The 21013-nt window shown below is 39.2% G+C and overlaps 1 protein-coding gene across 3 annotated transcripts in view; it reads right to left on the reverse strand.

Annotated features, from left to right (window-relative positions):
* Positions 1-21013, reverse strand: part of slc8a1b (solute carrier family 8 member 1b) — a 331344-nt gene that overhangs the window by 155657 nt on the left and 154674 nt on the right. The gene's annotated exons all lie outside the window — the stretch shown is intronic.

Raw genomic sequence — 21013 nt, forward strand, 5'->3', positions numbered from 1 at the left:
ATGAGTTTAAAGCTTCTGTGAAAGGATTGCAGTCTACCTTGTCTGTATGCACATGTGTCATGTTAGCAAGTTTTAATGTTGTAAATGTCATGTTTTATGTATTTGTTTACTGTTTTTAATGTAACCTTGCTGCTGCCCTCTTGGCCAGGTCTCCCTTGGAAAAGAGATCTTTGATCTCAATGGGATTTTACCTGGTTAAATAAAGGCTAATAATAAGATAGGTTGTTGTATATGGAAAAAAAAACACAATATTTGGTTTAACAAAAGCTCACTTTTATTTTATAAGAAAAAAATATATATATATATTGACTGTTACCCCCCCTAAAAAAAAAAAAAAAAAAAAATATTGACTGTTGTTACCCAAAGTATATTAAGTGGGATTTTCCAGAAAAACAAGTATATACAGTAACACAAAAACAACCTGTCTCTGTGATCACTATATGTGTATAAATAATAATATAGTCCATCCATCCATCCATCCATTTTCTACCGCTTGTCCCTTTTGGGGTCGCGGGGGCATACCTGCCAACCTTGAGACCTCAGAATTCGGGAGATTTGGGGGGGGGGGGGGTTGAGGGGGGCGGGGTTAAGGGGGAGGAGTATATCTATAGCTACAATTCACTGAAATTCAAGTATTTCTTATATATATATATATATATATATATGTATGTGTGGGGGAAAAAAAATCACAAGACTATTTCATCTCTACAGGCCTGTTTCATGAGGGGGGGTACCCTCAATCATCAGGAGATTTTCTTTTTATATATATATATATATAAAAATAAATACTTGACTTTCAGTGAATTATAGCTATATATATATATATATATATATATATATATATAAATTTATTTATTTTATTATATATAAATATATACATAAATAAAATAAATACTTGAATTTCAGTGTTCATTTATTTACACATATACACACACATAACACTCCTCATTGTTGTATTTGAAAGTGCAATGCTTTGCAGCCAGTAGCACAGCCTTTGAAGAAGCATAGGTATTGGCAGCATCTGTGAAATTTAATTTGCAGGAAAGGAGTGAGTTTAGGGTTGAATTGTCCATCCTCGTTCTATTCTCTGTCACTCGTCGTCGCCATGACTGCCTCTTAGTGTTAAATAAAATCAGTCCCTTGGGCACAAAACTGAAAATAATACAGCTCTCCAAAAAGTGCACTTCTGCTGCTATTGGAACATACTAACTACACACACTATGACACTAAGAACACCACAGTCATCAATCAACAATTCTTCCCCCCTTACATGAGAGCGAAGCCTGGCAATAATTGCATATTGCCTGTTCTGCCCTCACTATACGTGTTGAGGTTATACAGCTTGGCAGACACCTAACAAACAATCCAAAGCAGATTAATCCATTTAGGCTCTTTATTGTTGTTGATCTTGCTTTGTATTTTCCAATCTTTACTTTTGTCTTGCACTGGACTGTTATTTTTCTTTTTTTTAAACTGAAATACACACAATGACAAATGTATAAGCAATGTGATTCAATTAACATACTGAAATGTAATACACAATATGTAAATATTAGCTTCACACAAATATACAGTACTATCATCAAACAAATAGTGTTGAAACTATTTCCATGGTGGAAATACACGACTGGCAGCCATTTTAAGTCCTCAAAACATCCATTGAAACAGTGCACAAAAATCGTTTTTCAATAAACATCTTAGTATCAAACTTAAACACTTTCCACCCTAATATTGAGTCACATAAACAAGTTAAACAGTTTATTTACAGACTTATCTTTTCCAAGGCTTGTAAGAGCTAAACGCAACTTGTCTACTTCTCAATTGTCTCAACCCTGAAGTGCACATACTAATGACGCGTAGTATTTTCATATCACCACAAGGTGTCAGTAAGAGTCTACAATCAAATAGGCATAACATTGCACGTCCCACAGGGCATTTCCTGTACGTGGGAAGGGATTCGAATAAAGAACCAACTCTTTTTCTTTACTATAGTGGCCTCGATAACGGGGACCGGTTCTCTCAAAAAGGGATTCGAGTCCATGGAATCGTTTTTTTTTCTTATCGAACAACCGGGAGAACCGATTTCGAACATCATCCCTACTTCCTTGTACCTGTGAAGGGTTAACCCTCTCCGGTTCTCACCCTACATCAAAACGCCTTCACAAAGCGGCGAGTTTGTATGAAATATGAATTAGCAGATGAATTAAATATGGCGGCGGAGGCGCTGTCACACGCGAGCTGAGTCAATTATTCGCTGGGATTTCCTTTTTTTTTTTTTTAAATACTAAACGTGCAGCTTCCCTCCTCGGATCTGCACTTCTATGTTTCCACTGACAGGTAGCGGCGTCGCGCTTAAAACGCCTGGAGGCTAATTGTCGCGATGTCTTGTTTTGAGGAGTTTGTGTCGTCTGCTGCACCTTTTGAGCATCAACATGTCACACGATGATGTCATCGCAACCTTGCATTACCGCGTTCACATGTCTTACATCACTTATCAACTGTTTTACGCTTAAAGTCATGCAGGAAAATCTTATACCAAGTGGACCAGACTTCAAAATAAAGACACTTTCAGATAGTTTTCTTTGCTTTAAAATGTAGTATCGGAAATTATCGGCATCGGTTTCAAAATTATCGGTATCGGTTTCAAAAAGTAAAATGTATGACTTTTTAAAACGCCGCTGTGTACACGGACGTAGGGAGAAGTACAGAGCGCCAATAAACCTTAAAGGCACTGCCTTTGCGTGCCGGCCCAATCACATAATATCTACGGCTTTTCACACACACAAGTGAATGCATAGCATACTTGGTCAACAGCCATACAGGTCACACTGAGGGTGGCCGTATAAACAACTTTAACACTGTTACAAATATGCGCCACACTGTGAACCCACACCAAACAAGAATGACAAACACATTTCGGGAGAACATCCGCACCGTAACACAACATAAACACAACAGAACAAATACCCAGAAACCCTTGCAGCACTAACTCTTCCGGGACGCTACAATATACACCCCCCGCTTACCTCCTAATTCCACATATTCCATTTATGAACAACAATTTTTGACACTTTTGAATTCAAATGATTTAAACATCAAATTGCTCATCTCATTCAGAAAAGGTAGCTATTTTTTGTCACATTAATACAATTCCTACTTTTCCCCCACACTTCTACATTACAACAAAAAAACATCCCACTGAATGTTTTTTTCTCAAATAATTAAGCTCATTTAGGACATTTAGACTGTTTTTTGTCACATTCTCAAATTTTCTATTTTTACCCTGCAATTCCCAACTTAACAAAAAAATACCATGAAAAAGAATGATCACACTTTTCAAACGATTGAAACTTTTCAAACATCAAAATGCCTAACAAGGTAGCTATTTTTTGTCACATTCCCCAAACTCCTACTTTTCCTCCTAATTCCACATATTCCATCCATGAACAACAATTTTGACACTTTTTAATTCAAACGATTTAAACATCAAATTGCTCATCCCATTCAGAAAAGGTGGCTATTTTTTGTCACATTAAAAAAATCCTACATTTTACCCATACTTCTACATTACAACAAAATAAATCCCACTGAATGTTTTTTTCTCAAATAATTAAGCTCATTTAGGACATTTAGACTGTTTTTTGTCACATTCTCAAATTTCCTATTTTTCCCCTGCTATACCGAATTTAACGCCAAAAATACCATGAAAAAGAATTATCACACCTTTCAAATGATTCAAACTTTCCGCATAAGGTGGCTATTTTTTGTCACATTCCCCAAAGTTCTAAATTTCCTCCTAATTCCACATATTCCATCCATGAACAAAAATGTTTAAATTGTTTGATTCAAACGATTCCAACATCAAAATGCTAATCTCATCCAGGAAAAGTGGCTATTTTTTCATGACATTTCAAAAATTCCTACTTTTTCCCCATACTTCTGCATTTCAACAATAAAAACAAATCCCACTGAATGTTTGTTTCTCAAATAATGAAGCTCATTTAAGACATTTAGACTGTTTTTTTTGTCACATTCTCAAATTTCCTATTTTTCCCCTGCAATTCCTAATTTAACGACAAAAATACCATGAAAAAGAATTACCACACTTTTCAAATGATTCAAACATTTCAAACATCAAAATTCCGGACAAGGTGGCTATTTTTTGTCACATTCCCCAAAGTCCTACATTTCCTCCTAATTCCACATACTCCATCCATGAACAACAATTTTGACACTTTTGAATTCAAACAATTTAAACATCAAATTGCTCATCTCACTCAGAAAAGGTGGCTATTTTTTTGTCACATTACAAAAATTCCTACTTTTTCCCCATACTTCTACTTTTCAACAATTAAAAAAAATCCCACTGAATGTTCGTTTCTCAAATAATGAAGCTCATTTAGGACATTCAGACTGTTTTTTGTCACATTCTCATTTTCCCCCTGCAATTCCTAATTTAACGACAAAAATACCATGAAAAATAATTATCACACTTTTCAAATGATTCAAACATTTCAAACATCAAAATGCCGGACAAGGTGGCTGTTTTTAGTCACATTCCCCAAAGTCCTACTTTACCTCCTAATTCCACCCATTAACAACAATGTTGACACTTTTTGATTAAAATGTGTCAAACATCAAAATGCTCATCTCATCCAGGACAGGTGGCTATTTTTTGTCACATTCCAAAAAATTCTATTTTTTCTCTATACTTTTCCATTTCCATGACACAAAAAAACCCATTGAATGTTCACATTTCTCACATAATTAAGCTCATTTCGGACAACAAGGGTGTTTTTGGTCACATTTCCAAAATTCTTCAAACTTTTTGCACATTTCATGACTTAAAAATAGCATGATGTATACCTACGTCCACGCCTTTGTCAACGGTTTCATTGCACATTCTCCAACACTCGATAACATTCCGGCACCTTTTCAACTCAGATCTTCCACATTCACACAGCATTTCTAGAACATTCTGGGAACAAAGTGTTTCATCTTCCCGAGGACAGCGGAGAGACGCATCGCACACATCAGACCGCTGACAGTATTATTTCCATCCTGCATAACATCACATAATCCTCAGTGGCTCCTACGTCAGAGGAACAACAACACCATCTTGACGTCTGTTCTCCGAGGAGAAGGTTAGGACACGTGGCAGAGGGAGGGAAGTAAAATAGTTCATGTAAATACTGCAAACTGATGCCTTAACGAGCAAAATAATCGTCATCATTAAAGACTATCCTTGATCACCCCCTGGGAGGTGAGGGGAGAAGTAGGCAGCAGCAGTGGCCGCGCCCGGGAATCATTTTTGGTGATTTAACGCCCAATTTCCAACCCTTGACGCTGAGTGCCAAGCAGGGAGGTAATGGCTCCCATTTTTATAGTCTTTGGTATGACTCAGCCGGGGTTTTGAACTAACAACCTACCGATCTCAGGGCGGACACTCTAACCTCTACACTGCAAAAAGTCAGTGTTCAAAAACAAGAAAAAAAAATACAAAAATGAGGGGTATTTTACTTGAACTAAGCACTAAGCCTTATTTTGTATTTGACTTTATTAAATGTGTGGGTAGAATTTTTTCAAACAAAACCAGTTTTCTTTTAAGTAATTAAAAAATATATATCAGAGTGTTTATGTATTTTATGGAGGAATGTAGTTAATCGTAGAAGTGGCAACCAATGTTATAAAAAAAAGTGGCACCAATGTTATGAAAAAAAAAAAAGTACCGTATTTTCCGCACTATAAGGCGCACCTAAAAACCTCCAATTTTCTCAAAAGCGGACAGTGCGCCTTATAATCCGGTGCGCCTTATACACGGCAAAAAGTCAGTGTTCAAAATTAAGAAAAAAAATACAAAAATTAGTGGTATTTTATTTGAACTAAGCAAAATTATCTCCCAATAGAACAAGAAAATTTGGCTTGTCAAGACTTTCCAAAACAAGTGAAATTAGCGAACCTCAATGAACCCAAAAAAACCTTAAAATTAGTATATTCTCACTAATAGCAAGTGCACTTTTCTTGGTAGAAAAAAACAATTAGACCTTTTTGCTCAATATGTTGAAAAATATTCTTAAATTAAGTAAATGCTAGTGCCATTATCTTGACATAATGATATGCGCTCGGCATCATGATTTTTTTTAATCGATTACCTGGAACCGGTTCAATTGTGAATGGTACACCCAACCCGCTTGAAAAGAAAAAAGAAAAAAGGCTTCACCACACATCTTAAAATAAAGGTTTGCCAATTATCAGTCAGTCAACCTCCGGCGCCCCTTACAAAAAAAGGAGTAAAAAAATATTTAGACTAAGCCTGAGCTCCTAGGGAGGTGGTCCAACCTGAGGTCAAGGGAAAAACCCTCAATAGCCATAGCACACATAAACATTTTACGTAGAATCCACCAAACTTGCAACTACAATATAACAACAAGACTGCAGTTGTTAGAATTAGGCAAATTTTCAATGTTGCAATTAAAAAAAAAAAAAGTATTATCATATTCCATCCATCCATCCATTTTCTACCACTTGTCCCTTTTGGGGTTATTATTATACCACATTTACTAACATACACAAAAGCACTGAAAATTGTTACGGTATCGGTTACCTGGAACCGGGAATCGGTTCAATTGTAAATGGTACACCGAACCGTCTTGTAAAAAAAAAAAAAAGGAAAAGAAAAAAGGCTTTGCCGCACATCTTAAAATAAAGGTTTGCCAATTCTCAGCCAGTCAGCCTGTGTAATGTTAGCATAGCTATGCTAGTGTTGCCCCCACTCCCTGATGTGACACATTGTTGTATGTCATATATGACACCTTTTGGTCCCAGTACTAAAAAGTCGATAAAGTACACAATAACACTACTTGGAGACACACCCAGCTCATTAGCATTAAAGCTACAGACACAAAAAAAGGGCTTACTAAAAAATAACTTTCTAGACTTTTCACAACTGCGGGAATTCCGCCACTTATTTCAAATTGTCGCATAATAACACAACGGGACCTTCTAAACACGCAAGCATAGCCATAAAGTGCCGTGGCATTTGAATAAAGGACAAAATGAATAAATTAACATGAGGGAATGGTGAAAACAGACGATCGCCTATAAATATAAACTAATTAAGTTGTGAATGAACCAGCGCACATGTGCATCCATCGAGGAACAAACGCTTTAGTAAGTCCCATACTGACTGAAAGGATTACACACACAAACACACCCACACACATACAGAGTGGAGTGCTGACATCTGGATAAACATCTGCCTTTGATCCCGGCAAAAACTGGCCAATAAGAAACCCCATGGAGTGCGACAGTTTCCTCATTAGCTTTGCAAATATTTCCATAATTACTGTACTTTACATCCCGTACTGTTGAATATGTTGTAGAATAGAATAGAAAGTACTTTATTGATCCCTGGTGGAAATTCAGCACCACAGTTCGCTCACAATAAACAATAAACACGTAGGTATTTCTTACATGTGAATAATATAAATACAGTCTATTATACAGCATTAATCACATGTGAATAATATAAATACAGTCTATCATACAGTATTATTCACATGTGAATTATATAAATACAGTCTATTATACACCATTATTCGCATGTGAATAATATACATAGAGTCTATTATACAGCATTATTCACGTATTAATAACATAAATACAGTCTATTATGCAGAATTATTTACATGTGAATAACATAAATACAGTTTTTATACAACATTATTCAAATGTGAATAATATACATACTGTGTATTATACAGCATTATTCACATGTGAATAATATACATACAGTCTATAATACAGCATTATTCACATGTGAATAATAAAAAAACAGTCTATTATACAGCATTATTCACATGTGAATAATATAAATACAGTCTATTATACAGCATTATTCACATGTGAATAATATAAATACAGTCTATTATACAGCATTATTCACATGTGAATAATATAAATACAGTCTATTATACAGCATTATTCACATGTGAATAATATAAATACAGTCTACTATACAGCATTATTCACATGTGAATAATATAAACAGAGTCTATTATACAGCATTATTCACATGCGAATAATATAAATACGGTCTATTATACAGCATTATTCACATGCGAATAATATAAATAGTCTATTATACAGCATTATTCACATGTGAATAATATAAATACAGTCTATTATACAGCATTATTCACATGTGAATAATATAAATACAGTCTATTATACAGCATTATTCACATGTGAATAACATAAATACAGTCCATTATACAGCATTATTCACTTGTGAATAATATAAATACAGTTTTTACACAGCATTATTCACATGTGAATAATATAAATACAGTCTATTATACAGCATTATTCACATGTGAATAATATAAATACAGTCTATTTACAGTCTACATGTGAATAATAATGTACTTTATACTGTATGTACTAAATATGTAATAAATATGTACTAAATAATTGTACTGCATTGTGCAGACTAGTGAACATGTTGCCAGACATACTGTAGCTGGTGGAATGGTTAAAAACAACATTTTCAAGGTGGAGGTCCCCAGAGTGGTACGCAGTGGAAACTGGGGACCCTTTAGTGGCAAATGATGTGTATATACTGAGTGATGTGGTCTACACACAGGCTTATTTATGCTTCTCTCTGTCGTTCTAAATCTGAAACACACACACACACACACACACACACACACACACACACACACACACACACACACACACACACACACACACACACACACACACACACACACACACACACACACACAACACACACACACACACACACACACACACACACACACACACACACACACACACACACACACACACACACACACACACACACACACACACACACACACACACACACACATTCTGGGGATATGTAGTCTTTTAAGCTATTCAATTACACAAATTGCTTCGCTTCAGCTATGCTCTGTTAGCTTCTCCTAAAGGGAAACGACACATGTTTGCAAACACACACACACACACACACTACACAGCTGGTCACGGCGGCCACGTTGTTAACAAATCTTGCTCAAACTTTACACAACACGTTGTTGTCGGTCCCCAGTAGGAGTGCACCAAATTTCAAGGTGATTCGGCTAAACAAAAATTACAGCGGGTGCTTTTTAAGCTGTGTGAGAAACTTCAAGTCAATGCAACCCAGGGGTTTTATGACAGGGCTGCTATCCGAAAAACATAAACAAAATATATATATATACAATAACAATATTTAACCGCAATTAATCGCATTTTGTTCATAGTTAAGTCAAAATGAATCACGATAAATTGCGAATAGATACCATTTTTCATCATTAAAAAGTGTACCCAAGACAGATAATTTTCAAGTTTTTAATACCATGACCTCAACACAAAAAGGACATAAAAACACTTTTAATGATAATAATAATAATGAAAAAAAATACCTGCAGTGTCCTGCCAGATTTGTATTTCGTAGGAATACAGAATTTGTATTCCTGCTGTAGGCGCACTTGCATTTATTGGAGAGGAGCTACATCATGTTTAGATCCTATCCATCCATCCATTTTCTACCGCGGGGTACACCCTAGACGCAGGGCCAACACAGATAGACAGACAACATTCACACTCCCATTCATTCACTAGGGCCAATTTTAGTGTTGCTAATCAACTTATCCCCAGGTGCATGTCCTTGGAGGTGGGAGAAAGCCGAAGTACCCGGAGGGAACCCACGCAGTCACATCCCATACAACAGTGTTTTTCAACCTTTTTTAAACCAAGGCACATTTTTTTCCACTGAAAAAATCCTGAGGCACACCACCAGCAGAAATCATTAAAAAATTTAACTCAGGAGCCGATATTGAATTTTTGGATATGACTTTAAACCATAACCAACCATGCATCAATATAGCTCTTGTCTCAAAGTAGGTGTACTGTCACCACCTGTCACATCGCGCCGTGACTTATTCTGAGTTTTTTTTGGTGTGTTCCTGTTTGTAGTGTTGTACTTCTTGTCTTGCGCTCCTATTTTGGTGTTTTTTCCTGTTTTGTTGGTATTTTCCTGTTGCGGTTTCATGTCTTTCTTGAGCGCTATTCTCCACACCTGCTTTGTTTTCGCAATCAAGATAATTTTAAGTTGTGCGGACGCTATCCTTCTTTGTGTGGACATTGTTGATTGTCATGTCATGTACAGGTGTACTTTGTGGACGCCGTCTCTGCTCCACACGCTGTAAGTTTTTGCTGTCGTCCAGCATTTTGTGTTTTGTTTACTTCGCAGCCACTTCAGTTTTAGTTTCGTTTTGCATAGCCTTCCCTAAGCCTTTCCTTAGCGGCATTCGCCTTTTGTTTATTTTTGGTTTAATAATTAGACACCTTTTTACCTGCACACTGCCTCCCGCTGTCGTCTGCATATTGTGATCATGACACGACGTGTTCCCGACATCTACAAAGCAATTAGCTACCTGCTGCCACCTACTGATATGGAAGAGAATAACATGGCAAGTCTGCCGAGCTCTAGACAGCACAGACAGTCAACAACGGCACATTATTTGCGGATTATAATTACGTGTGCAAAAAAATATTTTTAACCCAATTAGGTGAAATGACATAATCTCCCATGGCACACCAGACTGTATCACACAAGTCACAGTGGTTGAAAAACACTGCCATACAACATACAAACTCCACACAGAAAGATCCTGAGCCCAGGATCGAACCCAGGACCTTGGTATTGTGAGGCACATGCACTAACCCCTGTTCCACCGTACTGCCCTGTTTATACACTATTTTTTTTGCATTAATAACACAAAATGTAGATTGTTACCATCATGCTTTGATTATCAAATATGTTTGGCGATGTAATCTGTGATATTTCTGCCTGAATAAATGCTTCTGACATTACGTGTCGCTATTAGACAATGTTTAACCGTCTCTATTTTATTAACAAAAGCGGAGTATTCAGCCTACTAAACATTCTGTATTTGGGGACGATCAACCAAAACACGTTATATAAAGGAATATATACGTATGTGAGCAACATGTTATTATGCATTGCTCTTGGCACTCAGCATTAAGGGTTGGAATTGGGGGTTAAATCACCAGAAATGATTCCCGGGCGTGGTCACCGCTGCTGCTCACTGCTCCCCTCACCTCCCAGGGGGTGGAACAAGGGGATGGGTCAAAAGCAGAGGATAATTTCACCACACCTAGTGTGTGTGTGACTATCAGTGGTACTTTAACTTTAATTTAATTTGTGTAGCTGTATGTAGAAATGGCGCCGCTGAACTGGCTGCTGAGCTCTTTTATGTCCACCGTTGTGTTTTTTAATGGTTTCCTCTAGAGATGTCCGATAATATCGGACTGCCGATATTATCGGCCGATAAATGCTTAAAAATTTAATATCGTAAATTATCAGTATCGGTTTCAAAATTATCGGTATCGGTTTCAAAAAATAAAATGTATGACTTTTTAAAACGCCGCTGTGTACATGGACGTAGGGAGAAGTACAGAGCGCCAATAAACCTTAAACACACTGCCTTTGCGTGCCGGCCCAGTTACATAATATCTACGGCTTTTCACACACACAAGTGAATGCAAGCATACTTGGTCAACAACCATACTGAGGGTGGCCGTATAAAGAACTTTAACACTGTTACAAATATACGCCACACTGTGAACCCACACCAAACAAGAATGACAAATACATATCGGGAGAACATCCGCACCGTAACACAACATAAACACAACAGAACAAATACCCAAAACCCCTTGCAGCACTAACTCTTCCAGGACGCTACAATATACACCCCCCGCTAAAACGCTGGGGAAGAAGATGAGTAAAAAAATACAATCTAGACTGGGCTCCTAAGGGGGCCTAGTCTGGAGTGGGAAAAAACCTCCATGCAATGCACACATAAACACGTTATAATTAATCACGACAACTCGCAACAGAGGGGCGGGGAGTTGGGGCCCTGGAGGGCGACTGCTGCTATGAAGCGCTGCCAGCCATCCATCACCCCGAGGGGAAACAAGCGGTGGTGAAGGTGTGGGGTGGGGGATGGGGGGGAGTGTATGTGCCCATTGTCTTGGGTGTGATGATGTAATTTTGAGGAATGTTACAAAAAAATAATGCATTTTGTGACTTCAATAATAAATATGGCAGTGCCATGTTGGCATTTTTTTCCATAACTTGAGTTGATTTATTTTGGAAAAACCTTGTTACATTGTTTAATGCATCCAGTGGGGCATCACAACAAAATTAGGCATAATAATGTGTTAATTCCACGACTGTATATATTGTATCGGTTGATATCGGAATCGGTAATTAAGAGTTGGACAATGTCGGAATATCGGATATCGGCAAAATAGACATTATCGGACATCTCTAATTTTATTGATTCCATAACTTATTTGTCATGATTTTTTTTTTTTTTTTTTTACAATGTTATTAATTCAGGATTTCATGGTTTGCGCTTCATTAATTTTCTTTATCAGTCTTATTTTTAAAGTCAATGGGCGGGGCTAACGGAATCTAGTCCAATCATTGCTTTATTCTGAAGCCTGTTATTTTTAAAGTCTTCCAAAACATGGAACATACTCAGTCAGTCAGTGGTAGATATTTTAGACACATCTCAGAGTATGTGGAAGAAAGAAAGACCTGCTGACTCAGAGCATGATTACTCTCTAGTTTCCTCCTGTTTTTGTGTGTTTTTACCTGGCTTTTGCATCCGCACTGCAGTTTCCCCATTGTGGGATGAACAAAAAGTCCAACTTAAAGAACGTCCCAACATCGGTTCAGACAATTTACACGGCCAACTACTGGGCTGGCGCCGTACATTACGCCATCCTTATCCATTATACACTCCGGATGGCAAAAGGAAAATAGTTTCTGCTCCTGGCAACAATGTTGTCACGGCAACGTGGCTTTAAAACGACTTTTGGCAAAAGACCCACAGAGATCATGACTTCCTTCCAAAGAGTAGACACACGGTACGCCTGCACGGCGGCAAGACTGACTTCAAGCTGAAGGCTGCGCACTGCAAAAAGTCAGTGTTCAAAAAAAAAATACAAAAATGAGGGGTATTTTATTTGAACTAAGCAAAATTATCTGCCAATAGAACAAGAACATTTGGCTTGTCAAGACTTTCCAAAACAAGTAAAATTAGCTAACCTCAATGAACCCCAAAATACCTTAAAGGCCTACTGAAACCCACTACTACCGACCACGCAGTCTGATAGTTTATATATCAATGATGAAATCTTAACATTGCAACACATGCCAATACGGCCGGGTTAGCTTACTAAAGTGCAATTTAAAATTTTGCGCGAAATATCCAGCCGAAAACGTCTCGGTATGATGATGTCAGCGCGTGACGTCACGGATTGTGGAGGACATTTTGGGACAGCATGGTGGCCAGTTATTAAGTCGTCTGTTTTCATCGCAAAATTCCACAGTATTCTGGACATCTGTGTTGGTGAATCTTTTGCAATTTGTTCAATGAACAATGGAGACAGCAAAGAAGAAAGCTGTAGGTGGGAAGTGGTGTATTGCGGCCGACTGCAGCAACACAAACACGGCCGGTGTTTCATTGTTTACATTCCCGGAAGATGACAGTCAAGCTTTACCATTGGCCTGTGGAGAACTGGGACAACAGAGACTCTTACCAGGAGGACTTTGAGTTGGATGCGCAGATGCGGTACCGTGAGTACGCATGCAGCTGCGGCTTCCAAACATTTGATCGCTTGCCCGTACGTGGGTGCCGCTTTGTGCATGTCACGTACGTAACTTTGGGGACTTTGGTGAAATATATGTGCTGTATGAACTTTGGGGAGGTAAACGGTACTTTGGGCTGTGGGATTGAGTGTGTTGTGCAGGTGTTTGAGTTGTATTGGCGGGTTATATGGACGGGAGGGGGGAGGTGTTTGTTATGCGGGATTAATTTGTGGCATATTAAATATAAGCCTGGTTGTGTTGTGGCTAATAGAGTATATATATATGTCTTGTGTTTATTTACTGTTTTAGTCATTCCCAGCTGAATATCAGGTCCCACCCGCCTCTCACAGCATCTTCTCTATCTGAATCGCTCCCACTGCCCTCTAGTCCTTCACTCTCACTTTCCTCATCCACGAATCTTTCATCCTCGCTCAAATTAATGGGGAAATCGTCGCTTTCTCGGTCCGAATCTCTCTCGCTGCTGGTGGCCATGATTGTAAACAATGTGCGGATGTGAGGAGCTCCACAACCTGCGACGTCACGCTACTCGTCTTCTACTTCCGGTACAGGCAAGGCTTTTTTATCAGCGACCAAAAGTTGCGAACTTTATCGTCGATGTTCTCTACTAAATCCTTTCAGCAAAAATATGGCAATATCGCGAAATGATCAAGTATGACACATAGAATGGACCTGCTATCCCCGTTTAAATAAGAAAATCGCATTTCAGTAGGCCTTTAAAATAAGTATATTCTCACTAATAACTGTACTACTAGATGAGTACGTATTTTCTATTGTTTCATTGAAATAAAACAGCAAAGTGGGGGGGATAAAAGTTGGAAAAGTCGGGAAAAGAACCAAAAAGGTTCAAAATCCCTACCCAGGTTCGAGCCCCACAAGTCCCGGCTGGGATGCCCCAAATGTCCAAAACACGCCCAGCAAAGTCCCACGGGAAGACAGGGATAAAAGTGAGAAAAGTCTGTAAAATTTTCAAAAATCACACCCGGGCTCGAGTGCCACAGGACTTGTGGCACTCCATGTGGGACTCGAACCTGGGTAGGTATTTTGAACATTTTTGGGACTTTTGCCGACTTTTCCAACTTTTACCCCCCGTCGGCTGGGTGTGTTATGGACATTTTGGGCACCCCGGGACCCGCGCGGCCGGCGGCGGGACTTGAGGGACTCGAACCTGGGTAGGTATTTTGAACATTTTTGGGGACTTTTGCCGAATTTTCTCACTTTTCTCCCCCGCTTCATGTGGAACTTTGCTGGGTGCGTTTTGGACATTGTTTGCATCCCGGGACTTGTGCGGTCGGCGGCGGGACTTGAGGGACTCGAACCTGGGTAGGTATTTTGAAAATTTTTGGGGACTTTTGCCGACTTTTCTCACTTTTCTCCCCCGCTTCCTGTGGGACTTTGCTGGGTGCGTTTTGGACATTTTTTGCATCTTGGGACTTGTGCGGCCGGCGGCGGGACTTGAGGGACTCGAACCTGGGTAGGTATTTTGAACATTTTTGGTGACTTTTGCTGACTTTTCTCACTTTTCTCCCCCGCTTCCTGTGGGACTTTGCTGGGTGCGTTTTGGACATTTTTTGCATCTTGGGACTTGTGCGGCCGGCGACGAGACTCGTGGGACTGGAACCCGGGGAGGTATTTTGGACAAAATTGGGACTTTTGACCATTTTGGCCACCTTTTCCCCTCCTTCCTGTGCACCATTGCTGGGTGTGTTTTGGACATTTGGACAAAAATAGTTTCAAGCATGTTTTACTCAATATAGGTCATCAAATCTCAGCAACAAGCTGTAATATCTTACTGAGATCATTTAGGACTTAAAACAAGTAAAACACTAACATAAAATCTGCTTAGGGAGAAGAATGATCTTATCAGACAGAAAATAAGCAAATATCACCCTTATTTGAGATATTTCATCTTACTTAGATTTCAGTTTTTGCAGTGCGGTCTCCCACCAGGGAAGCTGAATTTTAATGCCCGGGTCGACGACGTCTCCCGTAGCAACGCCGGCCAACGCAAACTTATTCTGCTCGGACCTCCTGCCTTTCTTCACCTTCCCGTTAGCTACCATCTCGGCACGCCTCGTGATTCATGCACGCCGACAGGCATTGCGTTTCATTTCCCAGACAAGGACAGCGAAGCGTCCCGGGAACAGTAACTGCTTTGATAAACATCAAAGTTTTCCGCGGAGATAAAAAGGCAGGGACGGGGAGATGTTGTAAATGTCAGAGAGATTAGAAGAAACGGCACAGAAGGTCCGCCGGCGCCGATTCAACGAGAAGAGAGCGTGAAGGTTCTTAGGAAGGATCTCACGAATACGAGGATACGCTTGATTGCGTGCTTCTGGAGTACGAGTCTGTTCCACAAATTCAGGTCTGCAGTCCTTTGCTGCGCGGGCTCAGCCCTGACACCTTTTTGGCAAAAGCCAGAAGAACAATTAGAGCAGAGACAAATGGGAAATGTCCCAGTATTCCACAAGGGGCTCTGAGGGTTTGTTATCCTTACTTTCGCCCTCTCAACCTCCTTTTCGCTCTCGTTCACTGGCTCTGGTCGCTTGGCAGCAACTTCTCGGCACTGGACTACATTTCTTTTAATTGACTATGGGAAAAACGGACATCATCAATTGTAAATGCTGAGACTAAATCAACAGAGCCTCTGTTGGTTTCAGCCAGGTATTGCACTCATACTTGCCAACCCTCCCGAATTCTCCGGGAGACTCCCGCATTTCAGTGCCTCTCCCGAAAATCTCCCGGGACAACCATTCTCCCGAATTTCTCCCGATTTTGGGGGCGTGCCTTAAAGGCACTGCCTTTAGCGTCCTCTACAACCTGAAAAGGAGACTATTACGTATATATGTCTCCGTTATCCATAAGTTTATCTATAACCCATAAATAAGCAGGCACGAAGCTATTTCTCAGCGTGTGTTTACTCCAGCCGGCACGTTAATACACTGACACACAACATCCGGATTCCCATCATGCATTGCTTCAAAACTACGGCAAGTTGTAATGTCAAAAAACATAACAGAGACGAAGCAGAAGAACGAAGAAGAGACATGGCGACGACGAGTAAGAAGAAGAAGTACGCTTGCAAGTTCCAAAATGATTGGAAAAAATCATTTCAGTTCATCCAGGACAGCTCGAAGGGGAAGGAGTATGCTGCCTGCAAATTTTGGAGATCAGACTTCTCCATTGAACTCAGTGGCCGAATGGATATACTCATTCATGAACGGTCAGAGAAGCACAAAGCGGCGGCAACGCAGTATTATGGGCCACCTTGCCCAATGGAGACCCGAGGGTGTAACATATGCCGCGACAAAGATGGCTATGCTGATACCTGCAAGAAACATCCCGTTCTCATTTGCAGATGTTTCCAACAAATCCGTAAAGGATATGTTCCTGGATTCAGAGATCGCTCGCCAGTACTCAAATGGCAGAACAAAAGCTACTCAAATAGTGAAAGGTAAGTGTTATTTTTTTTTTTTAAGTAAGCAGCAAGTACAGTACAGTTAGTAAAACAACTGTGTTTTCATTACTGTGTACTGCACTATATATATATATATATATATATATAATTAGGGGTGTAACGGTACACAAAGATTTCGGTTCGGTACGTACCTCGGTTTAGAGGTCACACATTAAATACTTTCCCTACTAATTACTTACATCAGGGTAATTCCAATAGTAATCCAATTACTTTTTCAGGGAAGCAACACGTCTGTGTAATGAATTACTTTTTAAAGGTATACGTATATTATATGTGGGCATACTTTAATATATCCGATATCGAGAGGCAGAAGTAGTCTTTTAACACGAGTACACACTATAATAACATCAGAAAAAAGATGCTCGATTTGTTTCTCTACTAAGTACATTATACAATAAACAGCAACTATTGAAAATATAGCAAAACGATATAATATAGAAATATACGTTAATAATAATGAATAAGGTTTGTTTTTAAATGTATGTATACATTTTTTGAGCCTATTTAAAGAAAATCACATCATCATGAACGCGCCCTGCTCTCATGAAACATCTCTCAACTGTATACAACGGATATTTGAAAGTTAAAATAAAAAAGTCACACATTAAATACTTTCCCTACTAATTACTTAAATCAGGGTAATTCCAATATTATTCCAATTACTTTTGTAGGGAAGCAACACGTTTGTGTAATGAATTCCGTTTTAAAGGTATATGTATATTGTATGTGGACATACTTTAATATATCCGATATAAAGGGGCAGAAGTAGTCTTTAAACACTAGTACACACTATAATAACATCAGAAAAAAGATGCTAGATTTGTTTCTCAACTAAGTACATTGTACAATAAACAGCAACTATTGAAAATATAGCAAAACGATATAATATAGAAATATATGTTAATAATAATGAATAAGGTTTGTTTTTAAATGCATGTATGAATTTTTTGAGCCTTTTTAAAGAAAATCACATCATCATGAACGCGCCCCGCTCTCATGAAACATCTCTCAACTGCATACACCGGATATTTGAAAGTTAGAATAAAAAAAAGTCACACATTAAATACTTTCCCTAACATCAGGGTAATTCCAATAGTAATCCAATTACTTTTTTAGGAAAAGCAACACATCTTTGTAATGAATTACTTTTTAAAGGTATATGTCGTACAAATAAACATGTATGTGAGATGGAAATGGGAGGTTTTTTTTCAAGCATATTATTTCACATGACCCTCACAGCCGTCTGATGTGAACGCTCTCTCTCATCCTCGCTTTCGCTTCGCCGGGATCGCCTTGAGCCTGCACTTAGAACGAGGCCTGGCCGCAGCAGGCGGCGCTTTATGTAAGTCCGTGGCGGGAGATGATTAGCGCCTGATAATGTCAAGATGAAGCACAGAGGGACAACAACGGCCGTAGGGGATGTCGGACGACAACAGGCGACAATTTCAAAGAAGCAGAGAAGTTTCTCGGGGGCCGGTCGGCAGCCACCTTAGGCTCGGATTTCAGAAGTTGTCTCGCGTTCTACTGGACCGCAGAAGAAGAAACGGCGCCAAGTATGATGCAGTGCATTCCAAGCGTATTAATAATAATAATAGCTGATAAATGCATCTTCCTATGCGATACAGCTCAGATTGTACACATGCATCTTCCTCAGCATTGATACAAGCATAACAAACATTGTGTAGAACAGTGTTTTTCAACCACTGTGCCGCAGCACACTAGTGTGCCGTGAGATAATACAGATTATCTAATTTCACCTATTTGGGTTAAAAATATTTTTTGCAAACCAGTAATTATAGTCTGCAAATGATGTGTTGTTGTTGAGTGTCGGTGCTGTCTAGAGCTCGGCAGAGTAACCGTGTAATACTCTTCCATATCAGTAGGTGGCAGCCGGTAGCTAATTGCTCTGTAGATGTCGGAAACAGCGGAAGGCAGCGTGCAGGTAAAAAAGTGTCTTATTGCTTAAACCAAAAATAAACATTAGGTGAGTGGCCCTAAGAAAAGGCATTGAAGCTTAGGGAAGGCTATGCAGAACAAAACTAAAACTGAACTGGCTACAAAGTAAACAAAAACAGAATGCTGGACGACAGCAAAGACTTACTGTGGAGCTGTCACACCGCGGTGAGGGATGTCTTGTCTTGGTTTTTTCTGTCTTGTGATGTGCATGTTTTAGTTTGAAAAGTAACTCTCCTCTCGTTTCAGGTCACTTGCCCTTCCTTTTGTGTCATCAGTCTGACGTCATCCCGATTCCCTGATTGTTTCCACCTGTTCCCTATTACCCTCATGTGTCTTATAAGCCCACTCCTTCCTTTGTTCTGTGCCAGATTGTTTCGTTTATTCGTGCTCTCTAGCATCCATGTTCCTGTCCATGCCTTGTCTTGCCTTGCCTCGTCTTGTGATTAAGTTCCTTGATCCTGAATCCCTTCGTTGCTATTTTGAGTTTTTCCTTTCTTCCTCCTCAGTAGAGTGAATTGTTGTTATTTAGTTTATTCAGCCGAAGTGGTGAGTTTCAGTTATTTTTCATTCTTTCCTCAAATTTTTTGAGTGACAATTTTTGTTAATACTTTATTAGATTAGTGAGTGTAGAATTTTTCATAGCTATTTGTTTCTTCCTCCTGTTGTAGCGTTTTCTGTTTATACATTTTATAGCATATACGGCGCCAATTATAGTTAGTCTTTGCTTTTGTTTTTTCCTCCGTTCGGAGTGATTTTTGGTTGTTCCTATTTTTTTTGGAACCTTTTTTGCCGATTAGTTTTTGGTTAAAATAGATATTGTAATCCTTGACTTTGGAGGTGAAAGGAAGCTGTCAAAATAAAAGCCTGTCTAAATTCCCTACTCTGCATCTGAGTCCTATCCTTTTACCAAGCCTGACAGTAGCAAAGACGGCGTCCCCAAAGTACATCCAAACATGACATGACAATCAACAATGTCCCCACAAAGAAGGATAAAAACAACTGAAATATTCTTAGATGCAGGAAATATCGCTCAAAGAAAGACATGAAACTGCTACAGGAAAATACCAAAAAAAGAGAAAAAGCTACCAAAATAGGAGCGCAAGACAAGAAGTAAAACACTACACACAGGAAAACAGCAAAAAAGTCCAAATAAGTCAGGGTGTGATGTGACAGCTGGTGACAGTACACCTACTTTGAGACAAGAACTATAGTGATGCATGCTTGGTTATGGTTTAAAGTCATATCCAACAATTGCGACAACGACTTTTTACTGTCAACTGAGTTTCGTTTTTTAGTGATTTCTGCTGGTAGTGTGCCTCTACATTTTTTCAACGCAAAAAATGTGCCTTGCCTCAAAAAAGGTTGAAAAACACTGATGTAGAAGATGCAGGGTTTCACTGTGACGACCGGGGCGCATGGTGATGCGGGGTTTTCGTCTCTCAGGATGCAACGGACTTTGGACACAGCGTGAAGGTAAAAAAATGATTTATTTACGGAATAAATCAGAAGGAACAAAGAAAAGGGTGCTCATAGCACTTAAGGAAAAAAACTAAATGGGCTAGCGTGGGAGCTAGCAAATAACAAGAGCAGGAAACAAAAGTCGTCATCTGTTGTATGGAAACAAACTAGGAAGCAAGACAGAATGACAGGGAAGGCAGGCTTAAATAATAATGTCAGTGATGACCAACAGGTGCGCGTCGGGAACACACGCGGCAGGTGAAAACAATAAGCAGCCATGGCAACAAACTCAGGTGTACAAAACAGGCACTCAAGGAGTCCAAAACTAACAAAAAACACAAGTACCTTGAAAACGTAAACAAAAATATGATCATAACATTCCCCTTAAT

Source organism: Nerophis lumbriciformis, linkage group LG02 (assembly GCF_033978685.3).
Source record: "Nerophis lumbriciformis linkage group LG02, RoL_Nlum_v2.1, whole genome shotgun sequence".
Taxonomy (NCBI): domain Eukaryota; kingdom Metazoa; phylum Chordata; class Actinopteri; order Syngnathiformes; family Syngnathidae; genus Nerophis; species Nerophis lumbriciformis.